The following is a 15840-nucleotide window of genomic DNA, read 5'->3' on the forward strand; positions in this document are numbered from 1 at the left end:
TCTAACGGCAGTGGGTGCTCCGTCTGTGATAGACCCCCAGGGTCCGGACGTCCTTGGCGAGGGCACGCCAAATATCCTTCTTCTGGTGGGCGCTGACCTACAGGAATTGTACAGGGGAAAAAGAGAAGTTATTACCAACTGCACCGTCACAGTCATTTGCCCGCATCCCTACCCTTTCAATGTGGCACATGCACTCACCGTAGTTTCATGCACGCCTCATTCTCCCCCCACCTATCTTTCATCCACCCACATCCACACAGACATAGCCCATACAGCATGCTCCCAGTGTACTTACCTGTTTGTCTGGAGGACCGTAGATTAGCGTGTACTGGGGGAGGATCCCATCCTCGAGTTTCTCCAACTCCTCCGATGTGAAGGCAGGGGCCCTTTCCCCAGACACACGAGCCATTGTCTCTTCCAGACTGAGGTCACAGCAGCACTTGCAGTGTAGGTCCTCTCCTGTCGAAGATCAGGTATTGAGTGATTGAACAGATAGAAAATGGCGGTCACGTCCACGGTGGTGCGTACCGTCACCGCAGGCGTACATCGTCATTGGCTCCTGGGACCCATAGGGTCCAATGTTAAGCAAAGCAGAATTAAGCTGCGGTCTTCGACCGCGACGGTGTACAATGCCAGCGCAGTTACCTCACATCCCATTGTCTCACTTTACAGGTCAGGCAGCCGCCATATCATAGGCCCACATGGCTTTATTTTTAAGTGCGTCACACATACCTAGGCCTTGCCTCAACACTCATACATGCAAATTTCGGATTATGAATCATGTTCTGTGTAAGCTGTGTGTACGTATCTCTGAGTTGGTTGACTCTGTGCTCGATGTTGTCCTTCATAGGCACCGTCCTCTGGGACATGTGAGGAGATGGCGGCATCCTCCTGTGTACAGACCGCTGGTGGACCTGTCGACAATGGAGGAAAGACATGTAATCATCACCTACAGGCTTGATCGTGCCACAATCCTGGAACTGTGTGCCCAGTTGGAGCCAGACCTGATGTCAGCTATCCGCCATCCCACAGGAATCCCCCCTTAAGTGCAGGTGCTGTCAGTACTTCATTTCCTTGCAAGTGGGTCATTTCAAACAACAGTGGCCATAGCATCAGGGATGTCCCAGCCTATGTTTTCCAACGTGTTGTCCAGAGTGTTGTCTGCCCTGCTGAAACACATGCGGAGCTACATCGTTTTCCCTCAGGTGGAGGATTTGCCTACAGTGAAAGGTGATTTCTATGCCCTGGGACATATCCCCAACATCATAGGTGCCATTGATGGGACACATGTGGCCTTGGTCCCCCCCCCCGCAGGAGTGAACAGGTGTACAGAAACCGGAAGAGTTATCATTCGATGAATGCGCAAATGGTGTGTTTGGCAGACCAGTACATCTCCCATGTGAATGCCAAATTCCCTGGCTCAGTGCATGACGCTTACATCCTGCGGAATTGCAGCATCCCTTATGTGATGGGGCAACTCCAGAGGCACTGTGTGTGGCTATTAGGTGAGCACCTGGAAGCAAGTCAGTGGGAATAGTTGTCTGGGTCTGGGGATATCCCTAAGGGTTAGTGTGTTTCTAACAGTTGTCCCTCGCCTTTTTCAGGTGACTCTGGTTACCCCAACCTGTCATGGCTACTGACCCCAGTGAGGAATCCCAGGACAAGGGCAGAGGAACGCTACAATGAGGCCCATGGGCGAACTAGGAGGATTATAGAGAGGACATTCGGCCTCCTGAAGGCCAGGTTCAGGTGCCTCCATATGACAGGTGGTTCCCTATTCTACTCACCAAAGAAGGCGTGCCAGATCATCGTGGCCTGCTGTATGCTTCACAACTTAGCTTTGCGACAACAGGTGCCTTTCCTGCAGGATGATGGTCCAGATGGAGGTGTTGTGGCAGCTGTGGACCCTGTGGACAGTGAAGACGAGGAAGCAGAAGAGGAGGACATCAACAACAGGAACTCGGTTATCCTGCAATACTTCCAGTGAGACACAGGTAAGAAGACCTGCCTACTACATGTACCTTAACACTACTACCTCTCTACTGTCTGTCCTTTTCACCCAGTGGTGGGTCACTGAGTTGTCACTTTCCCTTACGATTTCACAGATGTGGGTCCCACTGTGCGACATCTGCTTTGTTTCATCAAGGACTAGAGCTGTGTGACATAGGTATGTTGACATTACAATTGAAAGAGCATTTTGTGATTTCTAATACACTATTTCGAAATCACAGACAGACTCCAGATTGTTTTGTGCTTTAAGGGTGTTTATTTAAGTGCTCAATATTGGAGGGTGCTTTAAAATGGGGAGGGGTGATGGTGAAGGAATGTCTATGGCAGAATCCAGTCTATTAGTCTCACAGGTGCATTTCCCAAAGGGGCATAGGAAGTGGAGCTGGGGCAGTTGATGGATGGACAGGGTGACAAGGCGGGACAAAAGGATGACATTCAGGGCGGTCTCATTTCTTGGCGGGGGTCTTGGCATCATTATCTGTCTTTGTCCTGGATCTCAGGGACCGTTTGTGGGGTGGTTCTCCATCTGTAGGGGGCGGGGTGCTGGTGTGGTGGTCCTGTGGTGGTGCCTTCTGTCCACTAGTGCCGGCGGAGGTGGTGGGCAGTTCATCGTCCAGGCTAGAGTCAGGGGCCCCTTGTTGTGCCACAGTGTCCCTCCTGGTGTTGAGGACTTCCTTCAGCACCCCTACAATGGTGCCCAGGGTGGAATTGATGGATCTGAGTTCCTCCCTGAACCCCAAATACTGTTGCTCCTGCAGCCACTGGGTCTCCTGAAACTTGGCCAGTACCGTTGCCATTGTCTCCTGGGAATGATGGTAGGCTCCCATGATGTTGGAGAGGGCCTCGTGGAGAGTGGGTTCCCTGGGCCTGTCCTCCCCCTGTCGCACAGCAGCCCTCCCAGTTCCCCTGTGTTCCTGGGCCTCCGTCCCCTGAACGGTGTTCCCACTTCCCCCAGGTCCCTGTTGTTGTTGGGGTGGTGGGTTAGCCTGGGTTCCCTGTAGTGGTGGACACACTTCTGATTGACGTGTCCTGGGGACAGAGGTATGGGCCCGCTGGGTGGGTGCTGTGCTGGTATTTCCAGAGGGGGGAAGCTCTGTGGTGGCCTGTGACTGTGTGAGGGGAACCGACTGTCCCGAGGTCCCAGATGGGCCGGGCTGGTCGTCTACATCCAGTTGGACAGAGCTGCTGTCATCATTGTAGGCCTCTTCTGTTGGTGGTGTGGACATGTGTGGACCCTCCTGTGCGGTGACGTTGGGTAGGGGTCCTGCAGGGGTGTAAAGGCATGATTATTGCATCTGTGTGTACCATGGTGTGCAATGGGCGGGTGACTGTATACTCCAGTGCTTGCATTCCTGTGTGGGAGGTTGTGTGATGATGGTTTAGGGGGGTGTATGGGTATGTGCCGTGGCCATGCATTGGTGATCGGTGTCCATGCTTTGGTGTTGCATGCAGGGCTTGGTGTTGGGATGAGTGGTTTGTGATAGTGGGACATGTGTGAGGAGTTGGAGAGATGGTGGTGAGGGCGAGGGTGGGGGTATTTGATAGCATTCAGGTAGGGTGGGGGATAAGGTAGTTAAGGTTTGACTTACCAGAGTCCATTCCTCCAGCTACTCCTTCGAGGCCCTCAGGATACAGAATCGCCAAGACTTGCTCCTCCCATGTTGTTAGTTGTGGGGAAGGAGGTGGGGGTCCGCCGCCAGTCCTCTGAACCGCGATGTGGTGTCTGGATACCACGGAAAGCACCTTCCCCCGTAGGTCGTTCCACCTCTTCCTGACGTCATCCCTATTTCTTGGGTGCTGTCCCACTGCGTTGACCCTGTCCACTATTCTGTGCCATAGCTCCATCTTCCAAGCTATGGAGGTGTGCTGCACCTGTGATCCGAATAGCTGTGGCTCGACCCAGATGATTTCCTCCACCATGACCCTGAGCTCCTCCTCAGAGAACCTGGGGTGTCTTTGCCGTGCCATGGGGTGGTGTGGGTGATGTGTGGGGAAGTGTGTTGTGATATGTGGGGTGATATTTAGTGGTGTGTTGTGTGGGGTGCGTGGATGTTATGTGGGTGATGGTGTTGTGTGCCTGTGGATGCTTGGTTGTGGATTGTAGTGTCTCTCTCTGGCCTTCTTTCGTGATTTTGGTCGTAGGGGTTTGTGGGTGATGTGGGTGTGTGTTTTATATTGTATTGGGTGTGTGGGAGTGGTGTGTGTCTGTATATCAGGTGTGTGTATTCTGAATTGTCCAATGTGGTAGTGTTTTGGATATGTGTGTGTATTTTGAGCGCGGCGGTGTGTACTGCCAATGGAATACCACGGTTGAAAGACCTCCGCGTGGATTTGTGGGTCGTGATAGTGTGGACGTATTCCTGTTGGCGTGATGGTGGAGGTTTTGTTTTCGCCAGTTTATCACTGACCTTTGGTGTGGCGGACTTGTGTGGGTGTCTCAATTTTGGCGGATTCCGAGCTGTGGATCATAATAGCCGTGGCATAATTCCGCAGCCGCGGCGGTGTGTTGGCGGTCTTCTGCACGGTGGTAAACGGCTTTTACCAACAATGTTGTAATGACCCCCATTATCTCTTGCAGTCCCATCATGACTATCGCTCAGAATTCGACCTAGCCCACCATCATCACATAAAAAAATGCCACAACCATGAGGTCCATACACTCAAGAGCCCCTTTGTACTGTTGCCCTCACTACATCTTCGACTGGAGCCCCTACCCTGATACTGAGGAGGTAAATCCAAATTTCCTTTCACTTTCCATTTGAATGGCCACACTAGTTGGGCTCTGGGTCAGCCGACAACCAGGAAACTCTATGAATCCTGGGTATTTCTGAAACCTAGAGACCCAGGGAAGTACAAGGTGGTGTGGTCTGCATGAATCCCACAATGTTTTCTTAGTCTTTTCTTACTCATAATGCCCCACAAACCTCAAACTTTGGCTAGCATAATACTTTCTCACATTTCTGGAAACTGCAGGGATGCATAACATTCCTGCCACCCAGCATTCTCACACTTCTAGGGATTAAAAACATAGACCAGTTGAGAGGCTGAGCTGATTACCTGAGACAAGAGCGGACCAAACCAGTGACAACATGTAGACCATATTGGCTTTGTATGATCTCAGTTTTTATCCGTCCCTATTGTGAGCGATAGGCCGAGCCACACAAGTGGGGTACTGTTTTTATACGGACAAATGTGTAACTGCTGGGTGGTAGGAATTTTGTGGATCTCCCTAGAGTCCAGAACTTTTCTTCAGAGAAATAGGAGACAAATATGTGATTTAAACCAAAGTTTGACATTTGCTGTGTAATCTGGCTCAGAAAACATGCATGGGTCTATGCAAGGCACACCACTCCTGACTCCCCTCAGTGACTTTAACAGCAGATTTCCCACTTTAGAATAGCTACCAAAGCAATACCTCCCCAGAAGTAGGTCTGAACTATCTCAAACCAAAAAACCCTATAGGACCAAATGGGAGAAGTGCTCTACCAAAAGGACCTAACTAGACAGGAAGCCAGCATGCTAACACTAGAAGCAGCCTTAGCCCTGGTAGAGTGGGCCCCCATCCTTCAAGAGGCTGCTTTCTGGCCAAGGCATAGCAACTCTTGATGCAGAGTACAATCCTTCGAGAGATGGTCAGTTTCTGCACCACCTTATCCTTTTTATGCTCCGGTAAACCCAATAAAGGGCTGCTCTTCCACTCTCTCTTTGGTCCAGGCGGTGGACTCTCTCTTTCACCTTATCGAGATGAGGTGTGGCAAAAAATGCTGTAAGAGGTGTGATGTTCAGGCAAACATCAAAGGGAGTGACCAACTTCTGCAGAAGAGAGGCATGTGTCTAAAGAACCACTTTGCCTGGGTAAAAGCTGGTTTATGGAAGGTGAACCTAAAGAGCTTGAAGCCTGCTAACTCTCCTGGTCGAGGCAGTGGCCACTAGAAAGACCGTTTTGTCAGCAGCCTCACAGGGCAGCTGTGTAACGACTCAAATTGAGATCCCATTTGGGCATATCAAAAGTGGTAGGAGGGAACAAATGTTGAACATTCTTGAGAAAACGCATCACAAATAATGACTTGAACATGGAGGGCTGATGGGGCAACCGCAGAAAAGCCAAAAGGTCACCCTTAACAATGCCCAGGTTAAGGTATTGCCACACTAAAGACAAAACAAACAGTAGTACCTCCAACAGAAATGCAAATCCAATTGTTGTGAGGAGCAGCAACCCACAAATTTGTCCGAATGGCCGGCATATACAATTTGAATTTGAGGGATGACTGGCAGCCAACATGACATCACAGACCTTGGGAGAGAGATCAAAAACTGTTGCCACACAATCTTCAGGCATGAAGGTGGAGAGTGCGCACATTTGGGAGCAGTACTCTGTCCTCCCCATCTAACAGAAGATCCTCCTAAAGTGGCAGCCTGATCGGAGGATGGATGCTCATGCTCAGAAGTGTGGGATAGTGTACTCTCAGTGCCAAACCGGGAGCCACTAGGATGACTTGGACCAAGTCAATCCTGATCTTCTTGAGAACCAGAGGCAGGAGTGATATCAGACGAATGGCGTACAAGTGTCTGGGGTTCCAGTCTAAGCGGAACGTGCCTCTGTGCAAGAGCTTCTTTGAAAACTCCAACATGCAGAAGTGCTGACATTGAGTGTTCTCAGCTGTTTCGAACAGATTGAGCCAAGGTTCATCAAACTCTCGAAAGAGACCTTGCATCACCTCCAGCTTCAACTGCTGTTGGTGACCTGCAAGGCATTGATGGCTGAGTTTGTCTGCCCTGGTGTTCAGAGGTCATGTATGACCAAGAAGATGTCCTAGCGCTCCAGTTAAGTCCAGAGGCGCAGAGCCTCCTGGCATAGGGTTCACGACCCCACCCTGCCCTGTTTGTTGCAATACTACATGTTGGTGGTGTTGTCCATGAACACCTGCACCAGCTGTCTCTTGATAGATGAGAGGAAGGCTTTCAATACCAGGCAAATAGCCCACAGTTCCAGGGGATTGATGTGGAGCTGAGACTGGGCCAGAAAGTAGAATCCTCTAATATCCACGGATCCCAGATGGCCACCACAAGCCAGAAGTGAAGCATCAGTCACCACTGTCTGCTCTGTGGAAGGGAGAGGGGTCTGTCGCGGACCTAATCGCAATTCTTCAGCCACCTCCGATGATCTTTTGCAGTCTCTTCACAATCTAGAAATGGTCACAGAGATTCCTCTCATGCTGTACCTACTGGAACTCCAGATCCCACTGCAGAACCCGCATGTGGCAGTGGGTGCAGGTAAAAGGTCGTAGAGTGGAGCCTGGGTTGGCACAGTGACAGTGTTTGTTACAGCGTCTAGGGTGTACAGCTTGATGACGGTGTATCTTGGGGTGTGGGAGGGCCAGGGATTGTGACACTGGGCACGGTCCAGACACGGATGTGTGCAAATAAGCTAGCCTTTGGTGAGTCTGCTGTGAGGTTGCACTGCAGTCTGCATTAATTAGACCCTGGGATGTGCAGGGCATCTGACTGCGGGAAGAACAGTTAGTGAGCAAACCCAGGAAACAGCTTTCTCACTGGATCAGGCTGGAACAAGCAGGAACTAGAGACCACAGACAGGTGGCAGGCTTGGTGTGCAGGTGCCTAATGATGTGGTCGCGCTTCTGCCTGCATTAAGTAGGTCCTGGGGTAGGTGGGGCTACTGTTGGTGGAAAGAACAGTGAGTGGTAAAACCCACGTGGGAAAACTCATTCAGGTAAAACCCATCAGCGGCAGTATCAATGGATCAGGCTGGAACGAGTAGGGAGTAGAGGCCACAGGCAAGTGGCAGGCTAGGTATCCAGGTGCCTACTGACCTTCAAAGGTGTGCTGCAACCACTGCCATTACTTTTGTGAACACCTGGGGGGCACTTGACATGCTCATGGCCTACTGTGCATCACAGACAACACCTGCAAAGTTTCTAGGACGGGGATGTGGAAATATGTGTTTTGCAAGTCCAATACTACTAACCAAACTCCAGGGCAAACAGATGCTGTTCTGAATTTCTCTTTCTGCAGAAAGACATTAAGAGGGTGCAGATTTAGTATGGGATGGGGGCCTCCATCATCTTTTGGCACAAGAAAGTAGCAGGAATAACAACAAAATCCTACTTGTGGTGCTGACAGCCTCTCAATGGCTTATTTTGCCAATGAGCCTGAACTTCATGATGGAGCAAGGAGAGATGGTTCTCCGTCAGCCATTCTGGGCATGGTGGCAAAGCTGGAGGTGTTCTCACAAATGGGAGGGCATAATCCCTCTGCACAATTTGGAGCACCTACTTGTAGGAGGTTATTTTGCTTCACTGGGAAGGTAATGCCTGATGATGTTGCCAACAGGATGTTGTGCTGGGTGAAGGGCTCACTAACGAGGCCTGGAGGCTGCGGCCGCCAGATGGGCAGGGACATGGATAGTGCACTGTGCATGGATCCCACATCCTCTGAGGGATCCGCAACTCGGGCACAAAAAGGCAGGGAATCCTGCTGGGCTGGGGATAAGGCTGGAATTTTTAGATGCCCACAAGAGCCCCAGCCAAAAACACTGAAAGGCTGGAAAGACTACTGCCAGAGAGGCCCAGTGGTTTGGTGGTGACCCAGCTTTCACGAAAACACTTGAGTGCTGTGTCATCTTTGTCACCAAATAGACAGGAGCAACTGAAGGGCATGTCAATCAGCGATAATTGAATCTCCACCAAAAATCCAGTTCACAGCAACGAAGAGTGGCAGCAAATGCCACTGTAGAGGCCATGACCCTGTCTAGGTAGTCCATAGTGTCAAGTCAACACCTGATGGAGAACTTAGCTATGTCTTGACAGTCCACCAATGCTTGTTTTAAGATGGCAGGCCCTTATTAGGGAGCATGGGCCATTGATATGGTTTGGACATCTGGGGATGTCACTTGAGCCTTTTTCCACAATATTTCTGTCACTCAATGTTGACACATGCTATTCCTTCGATGTAATGCTGGATTTTTCAACAGGCCTTGATGTTGATGAATGTTTCACAGGTGGTCTTGTAACCTCAAGTTGAAACCTGCACAAACCACTACTCCTAAACTCATTATCATTAGCACATTTAAAAAAATGCATAGGTTTCTTTCATACTCATTTTTCATGAGATTTTACAATATGAATTGAAGCAGTCAGTAAACCATGAAAAATCATTATAATCTGGAGGTCAGCTGCTGGCTCTGATTGTTCTATATTCTGACAAACAACAAACACTCATACCCCTGAATCCAGACGGGGCTGACAAACGTAACATATAATATTTTTGTAATTTGGCATTCTGGCCAAACATTACAGATGGGAACATTATCATCTATTTCTATTTTTCCCTGACACATTTTCATTATTTTTTTAAAATTTCAACTATAAGCTTATCTGGGAAAATAAAGAGTGAGCTTCACTAAAGACTCCTTGCTGAATTTGGAATTTTAGGTCTCATTTACGGAGAAACTACTCTGTCACACCTATCACATAAATTATGTCCAACTTATTATATCCTATGACACTTGTCCATCACTTTTGGGGTGGCGTAACTCTTCCGCCAAACTCTAAACCAGGTCTTTTGTCTAGTTTTCAGAAATATACAGGTTTCTACCACAAACTACAAGAAAAATGCCATAACTGTGGTAAAAAAATATTTTAGTTTTTTTTAAAAATAACTTTGATTGGTCTTGAATGCCGGGAAGAATATGATGTTAGCAAAACAAACATTTATTTTGTTGATGCCATTTTTAGAAAAAAAGATGATTTCTTGCACAACACTTTATCCCCATTTTCCCACAAAAAAATAAAACTTATCTTTTGGCTATTTTATGTTTTATATTTTGGCTATTTTATGTTTCCTCCAAGGGGAATTAACAAACACTAGGTACCTTTAGAGTTCCCAACATGTGCGGAAAAAAAGAAGATGCAAATTTAGCCAAGTTACCTTATGTGGAAAACTATTTTTGAAGTCTGAAGCAAAAAAGTGCCCCAATCATCAAACACCAAGGCTCAGCAGTAAACAGGAAGAGCCTCAGCAGCTAGGGTTTTAAGACCTCTTTGTCTTCAATGCTTTGTTTAGGGTTGTAGCAGTTGCGAGACCTGATGTGATCAATAGAAAAAAAACGCACTGAGGAGTACTTCTAACAAATTTTGTTACCAGCACTGCCCTCTTCATTCTGTTGCTTTCTTCCCCAGCGTTTCCAAATGAAGCAACCACATCCAGGAAGGTACTGCGCTTTCAAGATTATGCTGGTTTACTGGAGTACAGCTTTTGATTTGGTAAAAGCTGAGTACTTCCTGGGAAACAGTGCTTTCCTTCAAGCAGCTGTGCTCATTTATCTATCCAGCTGTGCCACCCAGCAGCAACATTGCTTGTTCAATCAATCAATCAGGGATTTGTAAAGCACACTACTCATCCGTGAGGGTCTCAAGGCGCTGAGGAGGAAAGGGAGGAGAAGGCGGGGGGAGGTGCTGCTACTGTTCGAACAGCCAGGTCTTGAGAAGTTTCCTGAAGGTAAGGAGGTCTTTGGTCTGGCGCAGGTGGGTGGGAAGAGTGTTCCATGTTTTGGCAGTGAGGTGCGAGAATGATCTATCGCCGGTTGTAGTTATGCGGACGCGTGGGACGGTTGCGAGGTCGGCAGAGCGTAGATGCCAGGTCGGGCGTGGAAGGAGGCACGTCTGTTGAGGTATTCTAGTCCGGTGTTGCGCAGTGCTTTGTGAGCGTGGGTGAGGAGTTTGAAGGTGGTTCTCTTGTTGACTGGGAGCCAGTGCAGGTTTTTCAGGTGGTCTGTGATATGGCAGTGGCAGGGGATGTCAAGGATGAGGCGTGCAGAGGCGTTCTGGGTGCGTTGCAACCTCTTCTGGAATTTGGCCATGGTTTCTGCGTAGAGGGCATTGCCATAGTCCAGCTTGCTGCTTACGAGGGTTTGGGTGACTGTTATTCTGGTTTCAGTGGGTATCCATTTGTAGATCTTTTAGAGCATGCAGAGGGTGTTGAAGCAGGAGGAGGAGATGGCGTTGACTTGCTGGGTCATGGATAGTGAGTGGTCCGAGATGAATCCTATGTTGTGTGCATGGCCTGTGGAAGTTGGAGAGTTTCCGAGAGTGGCAGGCCATCACGAGCCATCCGATGCGGAGGGGGTGGAGCTGAAGATGAGGACTTTCCGTCTTGTCAGAATTAAGTTTGAGGCAGCTGCTTTTCATCCATTCGGCGATGGCCTTCATTACTTCGTGGAGGTAGGTCTTGGAGGAGTCCTTGGTGAGGGAGAGGATCAGCTGGGTGTCATCGGCATATGAGATGATGTTGAGGTTGTGGGATCGGGCAATGTTAGCGAGCGGGGCCATGTAGACGTTGAAGAGGGTCGAGCTGAGAGACGAACCTTGGGGTACGCCTCAGATGATTTTGGTGGCCTCCGAATGGGAAGGCGGACTCTCTGGGTTCTGCCAGTGAGAAAGGAGATGACCCAGTCCAGGGCGGATTCCAGCATTGCTGAGGTGTGAGCGTAGGTTGTGATGGCAGACGGTGTCGAGCATGGTCGTGAGGTCCAGGAGGATGAGGGAGGCGGTTTCGCCGCAGTCCAGTATGGTTCTGATGTCGTCTGTTGCGGCGATGACGGCGGTTTCGGTGCTGTGGTTGCTGAGGAATCTGGATTAGGAAGGGTCCAGGGTGCCGGGAAGGGGAGCAGGAAAATAGGCCGGAAGTTCTTGCGGTCCTTTGGGTCCGCCTTGGGTTTTTTGAGGAGGGCGTTGATCTCAGCGTGGTTCCAGCTCTCCGGGAAGGTGGCGGACTCGAAGGAACTGTTGATGATCTTCCGTAGTTGGGGTGCGATGACGGAGCTTGCTTTGTTGAGGATGTGGTGAGGTCAGGGTTCAGATGGAAAGCTAGAGTGGATGGTGTTCATGATTTCGATGGTGTTGTTGTCGTTGACGGGGGTCCAGGAGAGCAGGAGGTTGGTCGGAGGTGGATCTGTGGTGTTGGTGGTTGCCGGTGGGGGGGTGGGGTGGGTCTGGGTGCTGAAGCTGTCGTGGATGTCTGCACTCCTGCAGTGGAAGTAGGAGGCTAGGGAGTCGCAGAGGTCTTGGGATGGCAGAATGTTGTTGGAGCTGGGGTTGGAGAGTTCCTTCACGATGTTGAAGAGCTCCTTGTGGCTGTGTGCGTTGTTGTTGATTCGGTCGTTGAAGGCGTTTTTTTTGGCGGCTCAGATGAGTTGGTGGTGTCTGCGGATGGCATTTTTGAAGGCTGTATGGTTGTCCAGAGTCTGATCTTGGCGCCACTTCAGTCTTCGGCAGCTTTGCTTAGATTCATGGAGGTCGGCGGGAAACCAGAAGGCCTTTCTGTCGGTGCGTTTATTGGAGGGATTGTTCTTCCCTTTTGTTTTACTAAAGAAGGATCACTATCACAAATAAAGTATCAAGTCAAGCTACTGTGCTACACTGAGGTGGGGCTTGATCTTTAGGGTACACAACTGTCTCCTACCTAATTGTGGTGTTCTTCTCTGGCAGCAGCACCTACTTCAGAGTGCATGTGTGCGTTTGTTGTTGGCATGGAATACCCAAGCTACACTTATCTGCATGCCTTTGTGCATACCTTAACATGGTACTCCCTGAGAGGATGTTATTTTTTCTCTACAGTTCCTAGAATGCCTTTATTCGATTGCTAGGTTTAAATAATATAGTATGTTACCTGAGGCTTAAAGTGTAATGTGCTCAGATAATTATTATTAACAATAATTTCACACTTGTAACATCTTGTCTAATTGGTGACTGTTATACAAGTGTTCCTGTCCAGTGCACTAGATATTGGGCAGCAGACACGAGTGCCAACAGCAATCCAGCAAGCACTTCCATGATTGGTCCATGCTGTAAAGGGGAATGAAGACTGACACAGAATAGCTGTAATGTAGTTTAATGCAGCATACAGCCGAGTGTGAGCCTTCCTTCACAGTCAAGACGCAACTGTTAGTCCTGGAATTCTCAACACCCATTGTTCTTACTCTACAGCTATGACAACAAATGACATCTTAAAACATCCACTTCCCTTCGTACAATATCATACATATACTAAGGATTTTCACACGAAAGATAAAATTCATACATTAACAGAGTAAAATAAGATTTTGTTAACATAAGGAAATTTACTAAAACACACAATCTTTTCCAGATTTTAGAATAATGCCCCTACACACTTGGAGGAAAATATATTACACATAATCCCTAAAATAAGACAGAGGTCTACGATCTCTCTTTTCTCTGATGACAGTAGATCTTGCCACACCACTTCCCCCCTCAGCATCTGTGGGAATTGAAACCATACTTTCTGCTCTGCATAATTCATCATCTTCCATCAACATTGCCCAGAACATCCTTCATTCCTTCTCATATTTGTACCTCCTTTCTTGATACTATACAATGCCCCATTCCGTAAATTTCACCTTTCCCCTCTTTCTCAAATCAGAAAGAACTTACTGATTCGTTTGATCTAAATGGCCCATTGAATTTGGATAGACCATCATTTGTATGCCCCGATTTTACCTTCACCCAGTCACCTACACTGAATTTACATCCCTTCCTTCCCCCGAATTTGTTATTTTGCCACTTGATTTTGCACTAATTTGGTACCAGGCAGGCGTCCACACATCTCTTGGAATAGACATTTCTACGTAACATTATGTACTGTGGTTCGTTAAGTCCATACCATGTCAGACACCAGCTTTTTAACATCACATTGATTAGCTGGTAACATTTGGATAGACCCGTTAACTAATCTGTTGGCTGGCTCCGCCATACCATTACTCTGGGGACTGTAGAGTGATGTACGAATATGCTTAACCCCACAATGTTTTAAATAGTTTGATATTTCAGTTGACGTCCGCTGAGTGCCATCATTCGTAATCAGTACAGCAGGTACTCCCTCTTCAGCAATGATTTCTTCCAAAGTAGAAATAGCAGTCTTAGTTATTTCTTCAGGAGCTTTAAAGTCATCCATTTAGAAAAAACATCTATCATTACCAAAACAAATTGCATATCATGTTTTAAACTAGACATGGGACCTAGGAAATAAAAAAAGACTGTATGCCATAAAATGCCTGGATCCTCAATATGACCTTCTTTGGATTTGCAACCCACTTCCAACTTGTTTTCACTTTATTTGCAAACGACAAATCGTTCTACTCATGTACTGACTTGGTCATTTCGTCTAGACCACCAAAACACACTCTTCAGCTTTTATTTTGTTAGAGACTGCCCCAGATGACCCTCAAGGGCTAAATTAAATAATGTAATTCTTAATCCAACAGGGGATACAAAGTGATCGTCCCTCAAAGCTGCATTCTTCCCACTTACTTAAAGCTCATCCAAAATTTTAACAAATGGTTTAGCTGATAATGAGGGAACACTCTCCCTTGCAGCACCAGTGTGAATCATTTCTACTACTTCTTTCAAGACTAGATCAGAATTCCTTTCACTTTCCCATCCCTGACTTGTGAAAGCCCCTAGAACACTGTTGACTGCATTCTGCACAGATTCTACTGCTCCTTCATTCTCAGATGCACTCACAGCAGGTTCATCGACTAATTCCCAATTCAATGGTAATCTAGATAGGCAATCAGGCTGCATATTCCTCCAGCCTTGAACAAATTCCACTAACTATAGATACTCTTGTAATCTGGTAGCTAGCCTGGCTAGTCCTCTAGATCCTTTACCTGCTTCATCAGGTAATAAGATCTTAATCAATCTTAATCAATAACCTATGATACATTCGCAAAATAAATTATGAACCCCACAAATACACATGAAAATATTCCACACCCCATGCTGAAGCCAATGCTTCCCACTCAATAACAGGATGGTTTCTCTCAGCTTACGTGAGTGAGCGCGAAGCAAACACCACAGTTCTTTCTATCTTCTGATGAATTTGGGAAAGCACTGCCCCACTACCTGTAGTGCTTGCATCGACCGTGGGGACTGACTTGAGTCTTGTAACAAAGGAGGCCAATTAGCCGGCACTACTTATCTCATCTTTTATTGTAACAAAACATTCCACCAAAATGTTGCTCCCTTTTCTCAACAATTCTACTAATCCCTCAGTTTTGTCAGAGAGGTTTTTGACAAATTTTGCATAATACTCTATGAGCCCTAAAAATAATCGCAACTGATCTGTCTTTTGGCGATGGTGCATGTTTTATGGCCTCCACAAGACAGCATTTGGGCTTAATCCAATCTGCTGGAATATTTTATCTGTTCTGTCAAAATGTGCATTTGTCTTGGGTTAGGGATAAACCAGATTCTCTTGATTTGTGTAATACTTGTCTCAGAGCTAAATCGTGTTGCTCAATGGTTTCTCCAAAGACTAATATGCATTCCTGAAAGAATACAAAATATCCCACCCCATTAAAGATTTGAGCCATCATCCACTGACACACACTTGTGGCTGATGCTAATCCGAATGGCAAGCGAGTGAAACACAAAGTGCCGTCCATTGTTAAAAATATAGTTAACGACTTGGATTCTTCATGTAACCATATCTGATGGCAAGCACTGAGATTCAACTTTGAGAAGTACTTACCACTCTTTAAGGAAGACACCAATTCATTAATGTTCAGAAGTGGAAATGTGCCAACAATATTGTGGTTTAAAGATCTGAGATCTACACAAAATCTCAATCGTCCATCTGTCTTCTGTTCGATTACAACAGGTGAGACCCATTATGAAGCATCAACCGGCTCAATGACCCCTCCTTCTAGCATTTCATCAAAACAATTTTTGCACATCTCCTCTCACTGCAACTGGCACTCTTCACACCTTTTGTTGCACTGGTACTGCATCTTTT

The 15840-nt window shown here is 47.5% G+C and overlaps 1 protein-coding gene across 3 annotated transcripts in view; it reads right to left on the reverse strand.

The window, feature by feature from the left end:
- The window catches only part of LOC138283857 (mucosa-associated lymphoid tissue lymphoma translocation protein 1-like), a 977541-nt gene that overhangs the window by 99951 nt on the left and 861750 nt on the right, over positions 1-15840 (reverse strand). The window lies entirely within an intron of this gene.

Source organism: Pleurodeles waltl, chromosome 3_1, assembly GCF_031143425.1.
Source record: "Pleurodeles waltl isolate 20211129_DDA chromosome 3_1, aPleWal1.hap1.20221129, whole genome shotgun sequence".
NCBI lineage: Eukaryota > Metazoa > Chordata > Amphibia > Caudata > Salamandridae > Pleurodeles > Pleurodeles waltl.